General features: G+C 35.0%; 1 pseudogene; it reads right to left on the minus strand.

Moving 5' to 3' along the window:
• Positions 1 to 16,875: 16,875 nt before the first annotated feature.
• On the minus strand, positions 16,876 to 23,601 carry LOC113065550 (isocitrate dehydrogenase [NAD] subunit gamma, mitochondrial-like; annotated as a pseudogene).
• Positions 23,602 to 23,830: the final 229 nt, after the last annotated feature.

Raw genomic sequence — 23,830 nt, forward strand, 5'->3', positions numbered from 1 at the left:
TCTTCTCTCTTTTTCTCAGGTCTCATGTGTTGTTAGATGAGGGGAGGAGCCAGTAACGCGAGGTGTTCTTATACATCCATCTTCACTGTGACACAGAGGACAGATAGATGGAAGCTGAAACTCTTTGTCACAGTTTGGGTCAAAGTGACACTGTTCAGACCGTGTGATTTATGCTAATGTTTGCTTCCATATTTCCATTAACCTGCCCTGGGTGTGATTGCACTTCTTGCCAGCTGACTTATACAATATACATTGTGTTTCCTTACGTGTAAATTCTGAAAGGTCTGTGACTTCAGCTATTTGCAAATTATATTCTGATTTGTATTCCACTGAAGGTTGAATTATTATTTTATATAAATAAGTTATAAATTATATATTTATATTTATTTATATAATTTTATTTGGTAATATCATCTTTTATGCTGAATATCCTCTTTCACAGGGGGACTGGTGAGACTTTTGATTTTTATAAGTTATTTTTTTCATATTTTTCATTGCAAGCATGACATGTCAATTTTGATGAAATAGTTTGTGATTTTTAGATAATTTCCTGAATAATTTCCTGAAAAATTTAGATATTTTCCTTTTAGATAACGGCTCCTGAAAAATAAAAGTAGAAGTGGCACAACAAATAATTTGAAAAAACTTAATTTATTATACCCAATACATTTATGCACAACACTTAAAATCTTAAAATGTTTTTTTTTAATTATTATTATTGGTGTAATAGGGCATTAAAAACAGCACTAGTTGTGCTTGACACTGTAATTTACGAATAATATAAGTTTTGGTTTAAAGTGTAAATTTCTAAACTGTAACAGAAAATATGGAAATATATATGATGTACAGACATTGAAACAAACTCTCCCTGGTTTCTCCAGTTTCATAAAACAATTATTTGCATTCTAAATAGGCGCCTGTTTTAAATTACTGATAAAATGTCAGTCTTGTTACATTCTCAAAAAAAGGAAAATATAGAATTAATAGGATATTTTAAGTACTGCATATAGTAGCAGTAGTATTTTTTATTTAACCAGGTATGTGCATGATTGCTAATGAAGAACAAGAGAAATATTACCAAAGTGGTCAGGAACTCAGACTACTATACAGTACCCCTGAACACACTGCACTCAAAAACATTGTCTCTTGAGCCTCTCCGATTGTTGTGGATTTGGACAGATATCTCGGAGGCAGAATGCATTTGCAGCACAAATCAAGCAGACATAGAGCAGGCTGCAATCATTTCCCATGATCAGCAGATTTATTGAAGGGAACATTTCCAGGGCCCCGTTGGACAGGAACGAGGGCCAGATTAGAGCAGTTCCACATCTCACTGACCTCAGAAGGCTTTCTATAGATGCAGACCTTCTTCTGTGGCCCGAAACTAAAGAGACAGCTGTTTTTCCTCTAACAGAGCATTTGTCTGGCAGTGTATTATCGGCAGGCTTCTTCATAATAAAAGTGCTGAAAAACCCAAGATCAGGCGTGTGATTTAAACATGTTTCTGCCAGAAAGAGCAGCTTCCCCGGCTCATAAAAATGTTTTGCTAACATTCTCATTAAGTTATGAAAATGTTATTTATAAATGTTCTCGGATAGTAAATATTTAAATATTATTTATATGTATTATAAAAAATGTTTCTGTGCTACTATTTTGAGAATCTTATTAAAAACTTGATTACCCTGAACAAACATTATATTAACATTACTGGATGTTATGTTTTGTGTTATGTGTAAAACTTTGCCGGAATATACAATCTGAGAATGTTTACTTTCTAGAAAACAGTTTGATAATTAATACATCAATACCTACATCATATCCGGGTTGATAACAGATGTTTTTGTGGTTATATGCTCTGTTGACTGTGATGACTTCAGGTGACACCCAGTGGTGGACGAAGTACACAAATCAAGTACTTGAGTAAAAGTACAGATACATATGGTAAAATATTACTCCAGTAAAAGTAAAAGTACTCCTTTTTCAATTTTACTCAAGTGAAAGTACAAAAGTACTCGAGTTTTTATGTACTTAAGTAAAAAAGTACTGCAAGATAGATGTTTGCAATTTTATATAGGCTACTTAATTTAATTTTATATTAGCACATATTCTTTTTATAATCCTACTGCTCAAAATACCTTGGATTTTTTCATAATAACCACTATATGGAGTCAAGATATATTTTTGTTGTTGATATGGACTACGCTGATGAGACTAATGTTCACTGTGAAGCTTACACTGTGATGTACCTGAGAGAAAACAGAGATGACCATCTGATCTTTACCAGTAAGAACAAAGTATTTTAAAGTTAGTTGTTTTACAGAATATCAAAGTTACAGTACAGACCAAAAGTTTGGACACACCTTCTCATACAAAGAGTTTTCTTTATTTTCATGACTATGAAAATTGTAGAGTCTCACTCAAGGCATCAAGTGCTATTTGAGCCAGATGACCTGGCCTCCACAGTCACCGGACCTGAACCCAATCGGGATGGTTTAGGGGTGAGCTGGACCGCAGACTGAAGGCAAAAGAACCAACAAGTGCTACGCATCTCTCGGAGAACTCCTTCAAGACTGTTGGAAGACCATTTCAGGTGACTACCTCTTGAAGCTCATCAAGAGAATGCCAAGAGTGTGCAAAGCAGTAATCAAAGCAAAAGGTGGCTTTTTTGAAGAACCTGCAATATGACATATTTTCAGTTGTTTCGCACTTTTTTGAAATGTATATAATTCCATATATAATTCCACATGTGTTAATTCATAGTTTTGATGCCTTCAGTGTGAATCTACAATTTTCATAGTCATGAAAATAAAGAAAACTCTTTAAATGAGAAGGTGTGTCCAAACTTTTGGTCTGTACTGTATATATGACATGATAATAAGGCCTGAAGTTAGGAAGAACATTTTACGAAAAAAAAAAAAAAAAAATGTAAATCAAGATAATGATTTTTTCCTTCTCAAATCTTGTCTGTGGTTTAAAAACACCCCTGGCCAAACGGGGTGCATCTCTTCCCACTGATAATTACTGTAGTTAGCATGTTCTGAACATCACATCCTTTCTTTTCTAACCAGATGTAAACTATATTATATATATATAGGTGGCAGAATAAAAATATTTGGACATTATTTATAAAAATTACATCAATTTAGCACCAACAAGCTTGTTAGCTAGACAGTTAGCATCAGCTAACAATATTTACTTATTTTCAGTACGATGAACATTCATGTCTGTCTACTCGTCTAGTTAATCCAAACAATATACATATGTATAACGTTACTGTCGATAAACAATATAAAAACAGACGTAACATAGGACATTTTAATAAAACTGTTAACATTACGGCAGCGGGGAATTTGAACGTGCACGAGTTATTGTACTTAATCTGTGTTATTTTATGGGTTTTTTGTTGTTGTTGTTTTTTAACTAGAATTGATGTGTCTGCATCGTCTGCACTCGAGCATTTGAGTGGGCTTAAATAGATCACTCTTTACAACGGATTTAGTTTCCAAACAACTGACAGTTTTGACCTAAATATGATTTTCAGTTACAATAATTAATCCAAAATTTCGACATTAATAACTTACTTTTAGCAACATCAGACGCACGCGCGCTCACAAGATCTCCCGGTTCTTACTTCTGGAGACTCGCACTAAACGGTTCATTTGAATCAGTGAGTGGTCGACTCCAGAACAGCTGCAATCGGATCATTCTAATTCGTAAACGAATCGTTTGGTGTGATTCGCGATCCGATTTAAAAGTTTATTTTGAAAAGATTCAGTTCGTTCATGATGAATCAGACACCGCTTCTGCGTGTCGGAGCACGTGATATTATAGGGAGTAACGATATGTTTTATGAAATGTAGTGAAGTAAAAAGTAGGATTTTATGCTTTGGAATGTAGTGAAGTAAAAGTAAAAGTTGCTCAAAATAAAACTACTCCAGTAAAGTACAGATACTTGAAAAATGTACTTAAGTACAGTAACGAAGTAAAGCTACTCCGTTACTGTCCACCACTGGTGACACCTGAATTCAGATCTCTTTGGAAGCTCCTGCTCCATAATCCAATGATTTTCAGATCTCTCCCAGAGAAGCGAGAGAGGTAAAGTATGTGAGGCTTTTGTGTGGAGGCTCTGGAGGCTTTACAAGGGCAATGCAAGGAGACAACACTGAACTGACAAGCAGTAAAATCAATGTGAGGACTTGTGAAAAGACATGAAATACTAGTTCATTGAAGTCATTTCTCCTGGGCTTTCTGTGAGATGAAAGTAGCACCGAATCAACAAGTTTAGACAAAAGACATGCAGTTATTGACTGCTCTGAGTCTGAACTACTAACCTTAGAAATGGTGCATGTCCACCCATGTTGCAAGTTGCATTATAAATATGTTAAATAAACTGTAGTTCTCACAAATATTTGTTTTGGATTAATTTATTTGTGGATTTATTGTTACCAAAGATACCCCCAGTCTCACCTGTTGCACACCAAATTGCTGTTTTCTCACACCAAAAAAAAAAAAAAAAAATATATATATATATATATATATATATATATATATATATATATATATATATATATATTATGATTAAAAAACAAATTAATTAATTATAATTATAATTAAAATTATAATTATATTTACTTAGTATCGGCATGTTAACAAGGACATCTGAAAAAAAAAACAGACATTTTTCAAAGCAGAAAAAGGTCTTACAGATTTGGAAGGGCAGACAAAGTTAGTATATGAAAAATATATACCTTTAAGCATTCAAAATCTTGTGAATGAGACTAATAACTGTAGCTATACTGCTTGTCCACTACTGCAGGAAACCATATTATATTACACAACAACATACTTATTATTTGCTTGTCATAAGTCACAGCCTAATAACCTAGAGTCCTGAGTTTATCCAGGCATAGATATGGATATATGTGTTAGTAGGTGTGTCTGAATTCACGTGTGCAGGTATACAGTATGTGTTCATGTGTTCTCCTGCCGTCCTGATTGCACTCATTAACTCGGTTGGAGGCAAAAGGCATAAAAGGACACAGATCAAGGACGGCAATGCAGCTTAATCTGCTTTAAAACCTGGCTTTGAACTAAAGCTTTCTCATTTTTGCCCAGCCTCCATTAAAAGACGTAAGCCTGGGAGGGGTAGAAAAGGATGACAGATGAATATCTAGGAAAACATAAATTGACAGATAACTGCAGATCCTGTACTGCACCACTCATGTACAAAGAAACAGAAAAGCACAAAGAAAAGCTCTGGAATAAAAAGGATGCATCTCAAACAGGGTGTAATGTTAAGTCACAAACCAGCCGAGGCAAACAGACCAGCAGCTGTGGAAATGAAATCGTCTTATTCGTTTTATATGCTTCTCACGGACTCGGGGTAATGATTTTAACAAGCCCATTTCATTTGTGTGTTTTTATTTACACTTTTTAGGATGTCCGAGGGTTTGTTGACGTCAGTCGGTAATTTATGGCAGCGATCATGATGATGATGACTTTATTTATAAGTGGGTGGAAGGTGGAAAAAGGAGTGAAAGGGAGCTCTGTTGTAGAGGAAGGTAGATGCTGAAGGAGGTACGGGGGTGGGGGGGTGAGGTAAATGGTGCACTGTTTTACTATTAATCATAAGGCTGAATGAGAATGTCAGTGAAACCTTAAATGTGTTTCTAATTTCAACAATACACAGGCATATTCTAAATCCCACAACAATACTGAACAATAAAAAAATATATATTATGGAAATTATGATATAATATCAAATTAACAAAGTTAATATTATATGAATATTGTCACTAATTTAATTCCCCTTTGCCTTCATGCATAACACATTATTTTTAAATGTACAAATATTTTATGTTAGTCTCTCAATATGAGCTCCTAAATGCATGATATTTAGACTTTTATGAGAAGTATAACATGTCACACAGTCGCAGGTGTAAACATACCAAAGGTAATTCATGTCAGCTGTCCTATTATAAGCATTCAGATTACAGACCAAAGTCTGGAGCTATATATGTTCCTGGTTGTATAATGAGGGATGTGGTCAAATGTACTACTGATGGACAAATGCAGGAAATAGGACTATTCCCAATTCATCTTGATAATAGTGTTTAATTTTGACTAAAGTAAACTCAAATTGATTGGCAAGTGTGACACAAGGACAATGGATGGCGTGAGAGAAGATGAAAGAGAGAGAAACACGTGGAGAGGGAGAGAGTACAACTAATGGTCCAACAAACTATAGTGGTCTCTTTTCTCTGAAATTATAGCTCACATAACTTAGACAGAGCACGAATACACATTATAAAATTATAAAAATAATAAACATTTTGTTTGTAGAATTGACGCCTGTTTATGCCATGGAATAAAACAATTAAAAAGGTAATTTAAACCTTTTCTCACAATTCAGACTTAAAAAAAAAAATTCTTGCAGTTCTAAGAAAAAAGGAATTGTGAGATCTAAACTCTTTAGATGGAAAAATTAATAGTGGTGAAAAATGTATTCAACATGTGAACATATATTCAACATATCAAGCAATAAACAACAGATATAATTTGTACAATTTTATGGAATAATTATTTGTTATTGCTAAATGCCTTTTATTAAATTCAGAATTTTGCCCATCCATTGGACCATGCTTTTTTAAATAAAGAGGCAAATGAGCAAGAGATTTATTCTTTTTTTTTTTTTTTAATAAGTGAATAATGTACGGTTTTATCTGGTCATTATCACAAAATAAACACCTTCATGGTTTATCCAAGATCCTGTTGGGGTATATTTAGCGATAATGATGTCTGAATATACACTGCTACACTGCTTTTTAAAAAAACAACTGAATAAATGGACATGAAATGTTGGTTTGAGTTAAAAGTATTTGATTAAGGCATGGAGTTCTGTGACCTAAAATTTGCACAGTGTTGCCAGGGACAATAGTCAGTATACAGTTTAGTGGTCATTATTCAAAAAATATCTGACAAAAATATAGCGACTGACCAAACAGACTTGAGTATTTCTAGTCCAATGATGGAAAAACTCTCTGAGCACAGCTCCTGGAATCACTCTCACAGCCTTCAGAGGATAAAAGTGTAAACATTAGAAAACCATAAACATTAGCTGAACAATATAATGGAAACAAGTACTGAAAGACAAAGTGCTCAAAAAAAAGAGAGATGCTTTGCATTATATAAAACATTAAATTTGTCTTTCAGCTTCGGGAAAGGTCTGTCTGATAGAGCTGATTTCATGTGATGTAAGAATGTGTGTTAAAAGTGTGTTTAAAGTCTGGGTGAGGTTCTAAAAACTAATAAACCACAGACACTGACTAATTAGGCCAATTGTTGTCATTTTTACATTGCAAAGGCAACACACATTTGATTAAATGGAAGTGTTCTCGAAATGTTACAAAAAGGTTACAAAAGCTGTCACTGGGGCAGTACCTTTTCAAAATGCACACTTTTGTACCTTTTAGGTACTACTATGTACACTTTAGGTGCTAATTTGTACTTTTAAGGTACCAATATGGACTCTTTAGGTACAAAGGTGTGCCTTTTGAAAAGGTAATACCCCAGTGACAGCTTTGAGTACAGAGTGTCTCAAAGCAAATTGTGTTTAACGTTTACATACAACAATATGTGAATGATGTATTGCAGACCTAATGAGTTCAGCTTTTATAAGGAAACACTTGTCTTACTTCACCCTCTCATAAAATGAAAAATTATCCATTTTATGAAATGTTCTTATATTTTATGAATGGCTCACGTAATATAAAGAGAAAACTGACATTTGCCCTGAACAGATTGGTGTGGGATTTACTTTTCACTCCTAAACTGCTAGTACATTTCATTAGTAATTTAAAAGAAATACCAAGTAACACATTAAATGTAAAATTTTGAAAGACTGGTAAATAATGGTATTTACTTGTATAACACTCCTATAAGCTTTGTTTTATTTACTGAAAAATTATTTCAGTGTTTTTTACAAGGCCGTTTCGCAAGAAAGGCTATGCTTTCACAAAACAATTTAGATGAAAATAATAAGAGTACAAAAAGGAAATCAAACAAATATGAAAAATATGACATCTAATAGTTTGTAAATCACCTATTTTCCAAAAGAGACAGCACTTTGGGAAACTAAATGAACTTGACATGACTTGAAAACGTGAAACGATCTGTTAGTGAGCATGTTTTTAGCAAGCACTCAGCTTGGGTAGATTAAAGCTGCTCCTCCGTGCCTGTGGTCTTAATTAAACCTGCAGTGTTTACAGAGGATGTGATGACTAATGGTCCGAAGAGAAGGTGACAATAATAATAATAGCTGAACAACAGCTGGTGGTGACATAAGATAACCAAGTATTCTTATTATTGTACTGAAGCACGTAAAACAAAACAAAAAAAGTTTTTAAAAAAACATAAACTAAATTAACTATAATTCATCTATAGCATGCTAATATAAACATACAAAAATATACAATGAAACATGAATTTACATGGGCCCAGGAAAAAAACAAAGAGACTTTGACACACTACTGCTGCTTCTTTACACTCGAGTAACAATACACAAGATCACAGTCACGCAGAGGATCATTTTACATAATTGGTTTTAGAAAACTACAAGGCTGTTGCCTTATTGTATTTTTACAAGAACGGAATATCAAATGTTTCTATTTTTGGATTTAAACCACTTGGAGATGGATGACAGGTCATCAGTGTTTAATGATACTGACTTCAGAGTGTACTAAATGTACTTCAGTAATGGAGAGTAAGGTGAGAGAGACCTCACAAAGCTTTGCTGCTTTTGTGCCAGGGCTTCATTATGCTACAAAGATTAAGGAGCTTTCCCTATCATATTCTTTTTAAATTGAAATAGGATGGAGACCCGATTATCCTAAATTATTCTTCCCTGCCTTATATCATCATAGGACTTCCTGCCAAAATCCCATAAACTTTTTCATGTTGAAACAAAGATATGTTCTTCAACCAAAAAATATTGCTGAACATTTACTCACCCTCAGGTCATCCAAAATGAGCGTGTTTCATCATCAATTCAAGTTTATTTGTATAGCGCTTTTTACGATACAAATCATTACAAAGCAACTTTACAGAAAATTATGTTTCTACAATATTTAGTAGTAGCTTATCAATGGTGACTGTCAGTTTGTGCACATATGACACAATTTTTCAGAAAATTTCTGATTCAGGGTTAGCATCATCTGGGGTCCTCTGAGGGGTCAGCATCATCTCTTCTCAGGTGTTCTGGATCCAGATTGGAGCTGGTGTAAATCCTATTTATTTGATCAGATGCAACTGCAGTCACATTTTAAGAGATACATTATTTGAATGCTTTGCGAAAGAGATGCGTTTTTAATCTAGATTTAAACAGAGAGAGTGTGTCTGAACCCCCGAACATTATCAGGAAGGCTATTCCAGAGTTTGGGAGCCAAATGTGAGAAAGCTCTACCTCCTTTAGTGGACTTTGCTATCCTAGGAACTACCAAAAGTCCAGCGTTTTGTGACCTTAAGGAACGTGATGGATTGTAACGTGGTAGAAGGCTAGTTAGGTACGCAGGAGCTAAACCATTTAGGGCCTTATAGGTAAGTAATAATAATTTGTAACTGATACAGAACTTAAAAGGTAGCCAGTGCAGAGACTGTAAAATTGGGGTAATATGATCATATTTTCTTGACCTGGTAAGGACTCTAGCTGCTGCATTTTGGACTACCTGTAGCTTGTTTATTGAAGAAGCAGGACAACCACCTAGAAGTGCATTACAATAGTCCAGTCTAGAGGTCATGAATGCATGAACTAGCTTTTCTGCATCAGAAACAGGTAACATGTTTCGTAGCTTGGCAATGTTTCTAAGATGGAAGAATGCAGTTTTTGTAACATGGGAAATATGGTTTTCAAAAGACAAGTTGCGGACTTATATAACTCCCAGATTTCTGACTGTAGAGGAAGTAACAGTACATATGTCGAGTTGCAAATTGTAATTTACAAGATTCTTCTGTTGGCTGTTTTTTGGTCCAATAATTATTATCCGAATTTAATTGGAGAAAATTATTGTTCATCCAATCTTTTACATTTTTCACACACTCTGTTAGCTTAGATAATTTAGAAGTTTCATCTGGTCTCGTTTAAATATATAGCTGAGTATCATCAGCATAACAGTGGAAACTAATCCCGTATTTTCTAATAATATTAGCAAGGGGCAACATGTATATTCAAAATAGAAGGGGACCTAGGACGGATCCTTGTGGCACTCCATATTTTACTGGTGATAAATGAGATGACTCCCCATTTCGGACAGGTAGGATCTAAACCATCTTAGAGCCTGCCCTTGAATACCTGTATAGTATCATCAAAATTAAGTATATCACTTAGTAATAACACTCTCTCTTCATTAAAAAAATCCTCTGTTGTCCTCCCACTTCAAAATACAACAACATATTTGTTTAGAACCTTTTTGAACTAGCATATGTTATGTCTCTGCTTATTCACAATAGATGACGTTTTCACTGGAGAAAGCAATATTATGAATAGGGGACTTAAAGGGATATTCCACTTGAAAAAATTAACATTGTGTCATTTATTACTTACCCTCATGTCATTCCAAACCCCTAAAAGCTTTGTTCATCTTCAGAACACAGTTTAAGATACTTTGGATGAAAACCGGGAGGGTTGTGACTGTCCTATAGACTACCAAGTAAATTACACTGTCAAGGTCCAGAAAAGTAAAGCATCATCAGAATAGTCCATCTGCCATCAGTGGTTCAACCCTAACCTTATGAAGTGATGATGAGAATACTTTTTGTCTATTCAAAGAACACTTACAAAAGAATTTGTCTCCTTTGTATCCCTCCACATTTTGGAGAACATGAGCTGAATTCAAGCAGCTCTTCTCAGCCACATTGCACATGAGTACAACTCATATTCTCCAAAATGGCACTATAGTGATGTGGAAAGTTACAGAGGAGACAAATTGTTGAATAAAGTCATTATATTAGTTTTATTTGCATACAGAAAGTATTCTCATTACTTACGGTTACGGTTGAACCACTGATGGCAGATGGACTATTCTGACGATGCTTTTCAGACTTTTCTGGACCTTGAGAGTGTATTTTACTTTGCAGTCTATGGGACAGTCACAAGCCTCCCAGTTGTCATCCAAAATATCTTAAATTGTGTTCCAAACTTAAACAAAGCTTTATGGGTTTGGAACAACATGGGGGTAAGTGATTAATGATAAAACTTTAATTTTCGGGTGGAGTATTCCTTCAAATCATCTTAATCTGTTGATAAAGAAAAAAATAATTCACTCTTTTATAGGTGCTTTCTTATTAACACAAAAGGAATCCAACAGATATAATGCTTAAAGGATATAAACATTAAGACCACATCTTCAAGACCACATACTGTGGATTATAGCCAATAAAAGCCTATTAAATTTAGGAGTACATGCAGTCCTTACCAAAGAGCTACCTCTTGTCCCCCATGGCATGTGCCATTCCACACCTAAGGACATGAAGACATATCCAATAAACACTGGCCAAAATCAAAACATTGGGCTCAAGCAGTAATGCAAATTGTCAGTACGTCTTGGATAAGCTTGCTGAGGATGTTTTTGTATAAACAAAAGTTTTAAGCTGACAGGAGAAAATGAGCTGACTAAAAACAGCAGCACTTTTAGTAGCCTCAGGAACATGGAAAAGCAATACTCATGTATTGGTCTAGTGCCATTATTCATTTGAGAACGAAAACCTAAATGGTAGTAGCTTGTGGTGTATAAAGAACCCAATCATACTGGAGTCGAAGTAAAGATACCTTTATGAAAAGTAAAAGTGCCTGGCATAAACAGCTGATTATAGCCATTGCAACTAGTTGAGTGTCGGCGATGGCGATGAAGTGCGAGAATCTATGTTAGAATATGTGCTTGACTACAGCAGTTCAAATGCTCAACACACCAATAACACAATGAAGATGAGCCAACAGAATAATAAGAAATATATGTACTGACACTACCAGTCGAAATCAATTTTGAAATAATGAAAAAGTCTTTTATGCACACCAATGCTGCATTTATTTGAAAAGTATACTATAAAACAGCAATTGTGAGATATAATTTTATTTGAATTTTGTAAAAAATATTATTTCAATATATTATTACAATTTAAAAGAACTGTAAAAAATGTAAAATCTCAAATTGAATTTATTCCTGTGATGGCCATTACTGTCCAGTCTTCAGTGTCACATGATCCTTCAGTAACCATTCTAATATGCTGAATTGCTGCTCGATATCATATCTTTTTGATATATAGATATATGGTGCTAAATAAATATAATATGATTATAATTTGCAGTATCTTTAAATTATTTTGACCACTTTTAGCGATTGAAGCCCGTCTGCTAAATATTATAAAAATCAACAGTTCTCCATCATAACGGGAGACAGCTATCATATACAGTACAAATCTAATAGGAATAGACTTTAGCATCTGCATTTCACAATGCTCATAATGTTTAAATAAAAAACATATTACTTTTATCCAAATGCTTACACAATGCTTTGCTTGTCTGTTCTGTTTAGATTTCTCTTGCGTGTTGTTCGGAGCACTTCTCTACTGATTCTGAGGAATGTTAAACAGGGCCAATATTCATTTGGATCTTAGAACAATTGCCTTTTTATCCTGAAAACTTACACACACACTAGCAGAATGTGTCATATCATGGAAAAAAACTAAAGCTGTATAAATAAAGTTGACTTTTGAAGTAAAATATTTGAATGCAGGCTACTGTGTTAACATACTTAAACTTTCAGAACTCCGAACTCCTTTTCCATTCAAACCCTTTATTAAAATATTGAATAAATAAATAAATAATAATAATAATAAAATCTTCACAGTTGTGAACTTGGTAAATTAGTGTGACTATAAAACTGTAACTTAAACTTTGCCAAATAAACCTTTCAGTCTATGTGGAACAGATTTATCAACTATTGAAGAAAACCCAAGCTGATGGTGCTAAACTACCACAAATTTCCTACACATGACCTGAACTATATCATTATGAGAGCAATAGCTACTTCAAAATAATAATAATAATAATAATAATGACTTTAAAAAAGGGGGAGGGGGTTATATTTTAGTTAATAAACCCTGCTTGCATGTGAATCTGCCTAATCTCGCTTTCATTCAATCCATTGTTACACATTCATGGAAGGTTTTTTTTATTTTTTTTAAATGTTATTACTTGTTTCAGGATATTCTGAGAATATTTCTGAGAAAACAATAAAATGGAAAGTTCCATTACCATTCACACAACCAGGAAAAAAATATTTAAAAACATTTAAACAATAGATGTTTGGACCTTTAAGAGAACATTCAGAAATAAAAAATTGTATAGCTTTATTGGGAATATTAGAAAAAAAAATTATTTGAACATATTTTTGTTAGCTGGGGAGGGGCTCGTTGGTCTGTTTTATTAACTGCTTTACAAACAATTCCCCACTAATTGTTACATTGTTAGAAAAAAACGTCATACCCTGAATAAAGCCACCACTGTCATGCTTTTCTAGTGGATTGTCAGAACAATCTGTTTTATCAAAAGCTCTTTAGAAATGTTCCAAGGTGAGCAGGGAGTAGACTAACATCAGAGATGTGAAGAGAGGAGATATATATATATATATATATATATGTCCTTACTCTTTCTCCTTCTCTTTGTCCGCATGCATTATCCCCAGCCTTAAATCCGTTCATTTCTCTAAATGTCCTTAGTCACAGTCTAGACAAGTGTTTGGCAGTCATGACAGGGAAACAGAAACTGGGGAGGCTGTAGTTAAAAGAACAGCAGTGAATACAGCTGCTCTTTGACGGCTCATGTGATGGATTCCCCCTTTTAATGTGTTGTGCTCCCTAAAAACCTGCTGGATATAAACTTAAGGGGGTGGGGGACGTCACACATTTACATAATTGATGGTATGATTCCAGCGCTCAGAGGAAATTAGTTGTAAGATGTCTTTAAAAGTAAACTATGAATGATGCGACAAGAGCTAAGGCTTATGTTAAATCACAGATAGCCCTTCAAGAAGGAAAGGTGACTGAATCATTCTCTCATCGACTATACAGTTCAACCAAGAACAGAGGCTTCTGCTGTAACTTTAAAGAGAATTTCCTATTTTTCAACATACTGTATCACATCTTTTGTGTCGATTATCTGAAATCAACGTAAATATATACATAAAGAAAGAATTTAAGAAATAAATAAATTGTCCTGAAAACTGATAATCATATATAGTAGGGTAAAATTAGCTAAAGTTAAAGGAGCAGTTCACCTAAAAATGCAAATTAACTCAGCCTCAAACTATACAACAGTTTGTTTCTTCATCAGAACATATTTAGGGAAATTTAGCATTATATCAGTGGCTCACAAATGGATCCACTGCAGTAAATGGGTGCCGTCAGAATGAGAGTCCTCTATCCATAATATTGCTTTCAATATCTAAAAACAGCTTTAAACTAATATTTGTTGGATTTTTATGGGAGAGAACAACATGGACTTTTTCACTGGAGGAATAAGCATTATTATGGGTTATGGACTGGTATTATGGCCAGAAATGAAAGTTTTAAAACATCTTCAAGAGGAATTTGTTCCTTATAAACTTGCAGCTTTTCACTAAACAAGACGTTAATTGATGGACTTAAGTGATGCAATGCTGCATTTCTCTGAGTCTGTTCCGATGAAGAAACAACCTCATTTACACCTTGGATGGCTTAAGGATAAGTATATATTTTCAGCAAATTTTTATTTTTGGGTGAAGTCTTCCTTTAAGCCACCTCTATTTCATAATTGCTTAAATAATTAAGTACAAATAAATGTGTTCTGGGACTGGGCTTGATACTTTGATTGTTAAATGATTGAAAGTTTGACACCCGTACTTCAAATTAAATATTTTTTTTGTCCATTATCAAGGTTGGATTGTTGGCATGTCATAATAGAATAAGTGTCCTGTTTCCTAATCGCATTCGGGATGCATTTTGGAAACAAAAGGTGCCCTGAACAGAAGTTGTTTAAAAGTACTGAAACTCAGACCTATAACATGCATTTCACTTGACATTCAATGACTATACTAGCTTGACTAGAATATAACATTTGAATACAAAACATAAGTGAAAAAGTCTGGATGGGAACTGATATGTGATGTCATCTGAATTCTAATAGCATGTATATAAACACTCATGCAATAGGTGGTTGATTTATCAGCCCTGCCATATGAAAAAAATTATGTTCCTTATATTCTAATTATAAAAGATCACAGAAAAAGATGTGCTGAAACATCCTCTGTACAGATGCAGTTGGCGTCCTGCAATTATCCCTGCAAGATTTTATGAAACTGAACCCTAGAGGGAAAGATACAGGTCTGCAGACATTTCTTGCTCATAACATCTTTGTTCATGAATCTCCATCTACGGTGCAATATCCAATAAGATTTACTGCGTCAAGACCTGGACTGCTTACAGTCATGAAGAGATCAATGACTTCCAAGTTATATCAGGAAATTCTCAAACAAGATACGTGGCGTCTGTTATGCGATCCCAAAAAATTCTCAAGTAGTGAGAACATGACCATGATGAAAAAACTTCCACATATTAGAATAAAAATTCAGTATTGACCTCAGCGTCATTGGAACATTGTCGCACATATTCAAACAAACTGTTCAAGGTGAACAATGCAAAAATGTACGTAAAATCAAAATTGTCTTTGGAGGAATGAGTCAAACAGAATTTATTTTGTTATATACTGACCGACGTGTGCAACATCCTGCTTATTACTAGACTATTCCCAACAAATAAATAAATAGGTATACATGATGAAATAACTCAACATGGACTTTTTACAAGCCATCTCACTCCCATTATTGTCTCTCATTAGAAACACATGATGCACAAGGCTAAGGATATTTAACCACATCATACAGTCATTGACATGTAGTTCATATACTTGCATAATCTACAACAAATTACATTCCTTATTTTCCCCAGCTGCTGTATTTTGTTAGTGATTGCTAGGCTGTTGCACAGCAATGGAAATAGCCATTTCTTCTGACTCGCCTTATTGGAAATTATATTTCCATTTAGGATTCCTAATATTATTTCATAAGATTTGAGTCTGTCCCTTGGGTTTCCCTCTCAGAACAGCAAGCTATTTTTTTCCACACAGAAAGCTCCAGCTGTAAACAATCGAAAAATGTGATGTCAGTGAGCTTGTCAGATTATTTGGAAAAGAGCGCATGCGGTTTTATGACTGAGAATCAGTCTGAACAGACTTTATTGGTTCCAATCAATGCTGCTGCCACACAGATGTAGTGTATTTATCTATTATTTGTTGCCCTCTAGTGCCCAGACTCGCACATCATACATCAATCCTTTAGGCAGCATGTTGTCCTGTAAAAGTAACGATTTCTGCAGGAAAACCGTATTCTCCAAATATTTTTTTTCTTAGTTCAGAGTCAAACAGGACATTTGGCAATGGCCCTGAAAAAGGAATAATCCTTCAACTGGAGTGTTGAGGTTTTCTTGTCACCAGTGCTTACTTGGACCCTGTTTGCGAATATTGTATTAAGTGTACTGCCAAACGTCCTGCTCCCGAGAGCCCCAACACTACACATTTTGAATACATCCCTTATCTACGACACCTATGCAAATATTTCAATACTCCAAGATTTCAATTCGTCGTTTGAGATGTGAGAAACTAAAATGTATAAAAGTGCATTATGGGGTATTATAGACACTTCCAATACAATGTCTAATTTCTCAGGCTGTGTTCAATATTAAGCTGCCAGTGATTGTACCAGCTTAAGATGAAAAAATAAGCAAAACATATTAAAGAGGACAAACATTTTATTCATTATGTCTCTGGATTAGAGGTGAGCCATTGAGGATTTGTGCAACTGTCTAGATTTGAACCCCTTAGAGCAGTGGTTCTCAACCAGGAAATGACTTCGATGACTTAAAATGGTTTTAATTTAAGCTTTAATTTAATTTTAAAAGTGTGGTTTCTAGACCTGGAAAAGCCATGTAAATTCAAAACAAAACAAAAACTACATTTATATTGCCTGTACATAGTTACGCCAAGCTTTGATATATTTTATCAGGTAGAAACTGACAATGGAAGCCTTGGAGCCAAAAAGTTTGAGAACCACTGCTTTACAAGACATGATGGAAAATGTGCATGTTTAACTCAAAAGATGACAGTGACAGATCCGGACTTATCACATGCTGTTAAGCACTGCATATCACAAGACAATACAGGAACATAAAGATCCAAACCAACTGATGCATCATGAGACCATCATTAAGTAAATAATAACACAGCACAAAAGCCTAAAATAAAATATATCTCATGGATATCCATAATATGAAATCCAATAATATAATATAATAAAATAATATAAACACCCAAATGTTTAAGGCAGATGAACGAGTAAAATGCTGTAGTTCCTACAAGTATAATTATGTAAATGGACAGCTGGAGTCAATAAAGCAAACCCAAAAGGTATAAACCCAAAATTAATATGTTGTCCTTGAGGATAACATGGCAAGAATGGATAAAACGTGGAATGCAACTGAGCACCAGAAACACAAATCCAATGCCAGGCCCTCATCATAAATACTGTATTAGCATAACATTAATATAATCTTTTAGATACAATACGATAAATCTGAAAACACTGCAGTTCCCATGAAAAGACCACTAGGCCCAAGAAGCAGCACAATCACAAAGCTGATGTATGTTGTATTTCATGTGATACCATCTCCACTGCTGATCCCCATAAAAGCTGCATGATTCAGGAATAAATCTCTCGTCTAAAGTGAAAGCAACATTACTGAGGCATCTAATGAAGCGCAGATGTCCTTAAGAAGCTGATGTGTCTGAAAGTAAAATGAAAGGGAAAAGATATTAGTGGAAGCCAAGAACTGCATACTACAAGAAAAAGAGAAAACATTAACAGCCCTAGCAAACAGGAAATGGCATTTACAATAGCTTGGGCTTGTTGCTCCTGGACTGAATGACAAAAGAGATAACGTGCAAGAAGTGCTCAGTACCAGAGTGGTGGAGTGACGCTGACTCTGTTTAGATCTCAGTGGTGCGGGGGCCGCCGCTCTGGATGATCCTCATGATAGACTGAACCACTTCTGAGGTAGTGCCCTGACCCCCAATGTCAGCTGTGTGCAACTGCAACAGGAAAAATTACAGAAATTACTACTCTGGAACTAAGAACTAAAATGTAGAAATATGAGCAATATTCTTAAAAATATTGTATACAATATTTTAACATTGTACAGAACAATAAAAAAAAATGGGGGGGGGGGTCACCTAAATAGACATTACTACGGTAATGTAATGCCATGCAATTAATTTCAAGCAAATATACTTTAAAGTTGAAAAGATTCGAGTAAATTTTTAAAAACTTTTATTAGATAAAAAATGCTTTGAATTGATTAAAGTCACATTTATAATGTTTATAGTGTTTCCATTTCAAATGCTGTTCTTTTGAAATTTCGATTAATTAAAGTATCTTTAAAAAATTTGATTGCTGCTGAAAATTAAGCTTTGCCATCACAGGAATAAAGTACAACTTTCAAATATATTAATATAGAAAACTTTTTTTTGTTATTCATTTACATATTATTAGTACAAAATAATAATATTTCACAATATTACAGTTTTTAATGTATTATTGATCAAATACATTCAGCCCTGGTGAGCATAAGAGACTTCTTTCAAAGATGTGTAAAAAAAATCTTATTGACCCCAATCATTTGAACACTAATGTAAGTGTATTATGATAAGTGCGGTCAATTGGTAAAAAAAACAACAACAAAAAGTTTTTCAATATACTTTTTGGTAACCCAATGATTTAACTGACGACATGACTATGACATTGCATGCACAGTTTCTTTCACTCTTTGATATAAATTGATAAAGTTTACATTGTGCACTGCTGCATTTGTGCGTGCAATTGAAGAGCACATGCTGCGAGCAAAGCATAACAGCTGACAGGACAGGAACATTTTTTTTTACTGACATACGGCCTGACAACATCTCAGCTGACCGCAGTTCACCGTTGTTCTGCACTCGTTTGACTTGCGCCTGGCGCTGGGGTGAAGCTAAAGAGCACGTCTGTTTGATATGGTCGTAAAGACATTCTACGTCTAAATAAATGCAATTCTTGTCAAGAAAATAAGACAGAAGCAGCAGTTGTGAGTGGGGAGGCCAACTCTATCTCAAAACAAATATACAAAATTAATTGCCTGCGTTAATGCAGCACTAAAAATGACTCATTACTACAAAGAGTTCTTTTATGCACAAATTTATATAGTGCTAAGAATGCCTGAGTCTAACTGGTGCCTTGGGCAGGTATTCACACCTGACAAAACTCTTATTCGCCAAAGCCAGTTGTGATCTAAACCCTGCTTTACAAGATGTGCTAGACCAACCCTAAAATGTGGACTGGGTTTATAAATTAGAGCGTGTGAGTATGACTGACCCTGGTCTCATTCATGGTGGTGAGAATCGCACCTCGGATCATGTTGGCATAGTCATGAAGTCTGAAAAAGAAAAAGCATATATTAAACATAGAACTACAGTAATATGGATAGAAAATTCTGTTAGTACATTTTTGGCTTTTTTTTTTACAACAGGGAAATTCTGTCGGTTAAAGTTAGATTGTAAGAGTTGCAAAGGGACCGCAAAAATCAGCAAAATTACCATCACAAGAGTTGACACATAAAATAACAGGAGCTCCTCATTTACCACTTACTTGAGATGATCTAACATGAGGCAGCTGGCAAGCAGCATGGCAGTGGGGTTGGCAATGTTCCTGTTGGCAATGCTCTTTCCTGTATTCCTGGTGCCCTGTCATTCAATTGTCACTCAAAATTAACATTTCAGTTTCACAGGAACAGTTTAATTTCAATAGAGAAACCGTATTTAAACAGAAACATCATTCTTTAAAATGGGTCCATGTATAATTGCATGTAGAACAACAAAACATCTATCTTTTTAAGTAAACTCTGGCTTATGAATATTAATTAGCTTAGCCAAATAAACTTTTTTTAATGTTTCAAAGTCTTTTAGCATTTTATGACACACTGAAAATCGCCTCTCATCAGACAGTATTTGCAATTGCGAATTCAGATCTCTTTCACCACTTATTGCTCTTCAAATACACACAATTATATAAATATCCCTGTCTTATGACTGAAGTGAACGCAAACAGTTGAGTAAGAAAACACGTGTCTCTCAATAAATTGGATCCATACCGCTCTTAAAGTGACAGCAGACTAATATTCCCGCTGCTCTGTAACTGTAATGTTAAACAAACACTACCCAGGCCAAGGCTAATAAAACAATAATACATCTAAAAATTTAAGAATTACTGTGTTTTTTTGTTTTTTTAACTTGTGCTAGTTAGGATTGTGCTAATCGCCTCGGTCTTTTCCTTCAGACCAACCGTTTCAAACACAGCGTAGTCTCGCCCGTAGTTGGCACCAGGAACAAGACCGGGTCCACCCACCAGCCCCGCACACACATTGCTGACCACATTTCCATAGAGATTAGGCATCAACATAACATCAAACTGCTGGGGCTTGGAAACAAGCTGAAAGAACATAACCACAGTAAATATAGTAATAAGCTTTTTTGCATTCTCATATCACATCAAAACTGTCACTGGCATGATTTGTTTGATTATTTATGCAGGAGTACTTCACCTGCATGGTGGTGTTGTCTACAATCATACTATCAAACTCGATTGTCTGGGTATCCAGAGGCCACCTCCTTACAGCATTGCAGGAACAGCCCGTCTCCCAGCTTCCTGTTAGGAGAACAGAGTGAAAACACATTACGTGACCAGTGACATTCTACATGGTACAGATGACAAGCAGTACACTAACTGACATGATGTTAGCCTTGTGGACAGCTGTGACCCTCGGCGACCTTTCTCTCGGGCCAGTTTGAAGGCATAGTCAGCGATGCGGAGGGAGTTGTTCCGTGTGATGATTTTTAGACACTCTACAACTCCTGGCACACTCTGAAACACACAGGAAATAATGAGTATTTATATATTGAGTAATTATATATATATATATATATATATATATTATATTATATATATATATATATATATATATATATATATATAATTTCTATAGAATACAGACTGTCCTAAATTACATTTTATATATTTTTATATTTTTCCATGATGAACAAATATTCAATATGACGAACAGGTTTTATTATACACTACCATTCAATAGCTTGAGGTCAGTAATTTTCAATGATCAAAATGACAGCAGAGGCATTTATTTATATTATAAAATACTAATATTTTAAATTAAACCTGCTCTTTTGAATTTTCTATTCAATAAAATGTAAGCAGCATAACTTTCTTTGTTTCCACACATTGATGATAAGAAGAAAAGTTTCTTAAAGGGGCAAATCAGCAAATTAGAATGATTTCTGAAGGATCATGTGATGCTGAAAAGACTGGAGTTATGGCTGCTGTAAATTCAGCTTTGCCTTCAGAAGAAAAAATTAAGCTTATTTTATAATATATTAATAATTTGCACTTTTACTGAAAGTCTTTTACTGAGACTTTTCAAAAACATTAAAAAAAAAAAATCTTACAGATCCCAAACCTTTGAACTCATGTATTTTGCTTTTGTACTTATGAGTAATAGAATAATATATTTTAATATCTTCATTGATTAATTCAATTAATTAATTCAAACAATACATGTCATGCGTGAAAACAGGCAGAGCTGTGTGAGAGTCTGTTGAGTAGGTGCGAAAAAATGCGGACCTCATGCTCCAGACTGCTGTACTCGCCCTCTGTGTTTTCTCTGATGATGATGATGTCGATGTTTTTGTGGCGCGTCTGGACTCCAGGAAGTGACTGGCAGTGCATCATATTGGCAAACAAATCCAGACTCGTGCTGAGAGAGAGAGAGAGAAAGCTGTGCTGACTGCTGAGAGCCAATGGTGGTGAACTGGCTTAGACACACAGTCAAGGGCAGGAGGCCAAATCTGAGACACTCAATCGAACTCAAACTGAGGGGCCCAACAATTTTCATCACTTCAAAGCAGCATAATGGGGCTGGTATAAACAGAATAATTGTGTAATCATTTGTCGTTCAGGCTTACCGTAGAAGATTGTTTCGTGACTTGTGGTTAGGGGGCATTGTGTGTTGGGTCTCAATGTTACCTGGAACAAAATGAAAACTTTTGTTATCTAGAATCTCACTAAAAATAGCATTCCATTAACTATAGCTGGATGTACAGACCCTTAAGAGCAACTCCATTGCGGCGAACGGCCATAATGGCATTGTTAATGTCGTCCTCACTGGTAGATGAAGAATTTACGTGCACCACCTCAAAGTCCACAGGAACACAGCTGAACCTACGATTCAACAGGAAAATCTTAATGTGGCAATGGATTAGCATAAACCACTATTTGTATTTGTGCAAAGTATTGCTTTGACCAACCTGAAGAGCTCCCGCACATGGTTAAGCAGTTCGGGTCCAATCCCATCTCCAGGAATCAATGCTACAGTATGCCGGCCTCCATACTTGGCGGGAGGAGGCTGCGGATAAGCATCATGAATAAATATTCAGTGGATATCTTACATGTGTGTGATAATCATGGAAATAACTGAGGTATTTGACAACATGCTTTTATGTTACTCCATACTTACTATGATTTGTCCCTTCAAGACAGAAGAGGGCCAAAGGTGAAGAATTAAAAAAATACAAATAAAATCACAATTAGTGATAGAAAATTAGGAACCGCAATTAATTCCTTTTATTGGTTAAGCTCATGTAAGACAGTTTTTTTGCTTCTTCTAATCGATACTACAATATAATAGATAGATAGATAGATAGATAGATAGATAGATAGATAGATAGATAGATACAAGTATACCGACAAAGGTATTATTAGCTGCAGCAACCCACTGTGTATGTAGGTTTTCCTCTTTGACTGTTCACTGCTGCGCCAAAGACCTACAAAAACAGAGCCATTAAGCATCACACGTCAGAGCTGTTTCAAAATCTAGTGCGCTGCCTACTCAGACTGCAGTCTCCGATGACTAGAATGCCAAAAATGTTGTCTACGTTGGCACCTCACTACGTTTTGAAACACTGGCTAGCACTGAAATCATCCTGTAACATCATGACAGTCACATTTGCATTGATTAAAGGCCGCACTGAAATTTTAAGTATAAATTCATAAATATGTAAGTGCATTGACTAAGCTAAACTACAAGTATAATGCGCAATGATACTAAACTGCTGTTTAGCAAGCTCTGACCTTGTCTTGCTGAAATGTCACGCTAATTTTCCGCGTTGTTAAGCAATCTCGTTTTATTTTTTGTGTTAACAAGGTGTCTCTGAACATACTGTTTAAATAAAATGCCTTGCCTTTGCTGTATTTCCCAACTGCCTTCCCAAGATTGGTTTTACAGCTTTAGTTAGAGTGGCCATCATGACAGTAGTATGCGTGACTGCGTGTGCGTTCTATTCCGGACTAAACACCGACCGGTGGAGAAAGGTTCCGGTCTGAAGTTACTTTCTTTTTTAATAAGTCTTTAAAATCGCTTTCAATGTTAAATTAATTACTTAACCACTGGCAGGTTTACACTCATACATATTTGTTATTGTACATTTAAACATGTCGTTCTGCTATAATGTCTTAAACCTAAATTTATAGTAATGTACGCATCTATTTTATTTGCATACTAATCTCTGTTTATATAAATAATATCATGTTGTCCG

This window comes from Carassius auratus, chromosome 48 (genome assembly GCF_003368295.1).
Source record: "Carassius auratus strain Wakin chromosome 48, ASM336829v1, whole genome shotgun sequence".
Taxonomy (NCBI): Eukaryota; Metazoa; Chordata; class Actinopteri; order Cypriniformes; family Cyprinidae; genus Carassius; species Carassius auratus.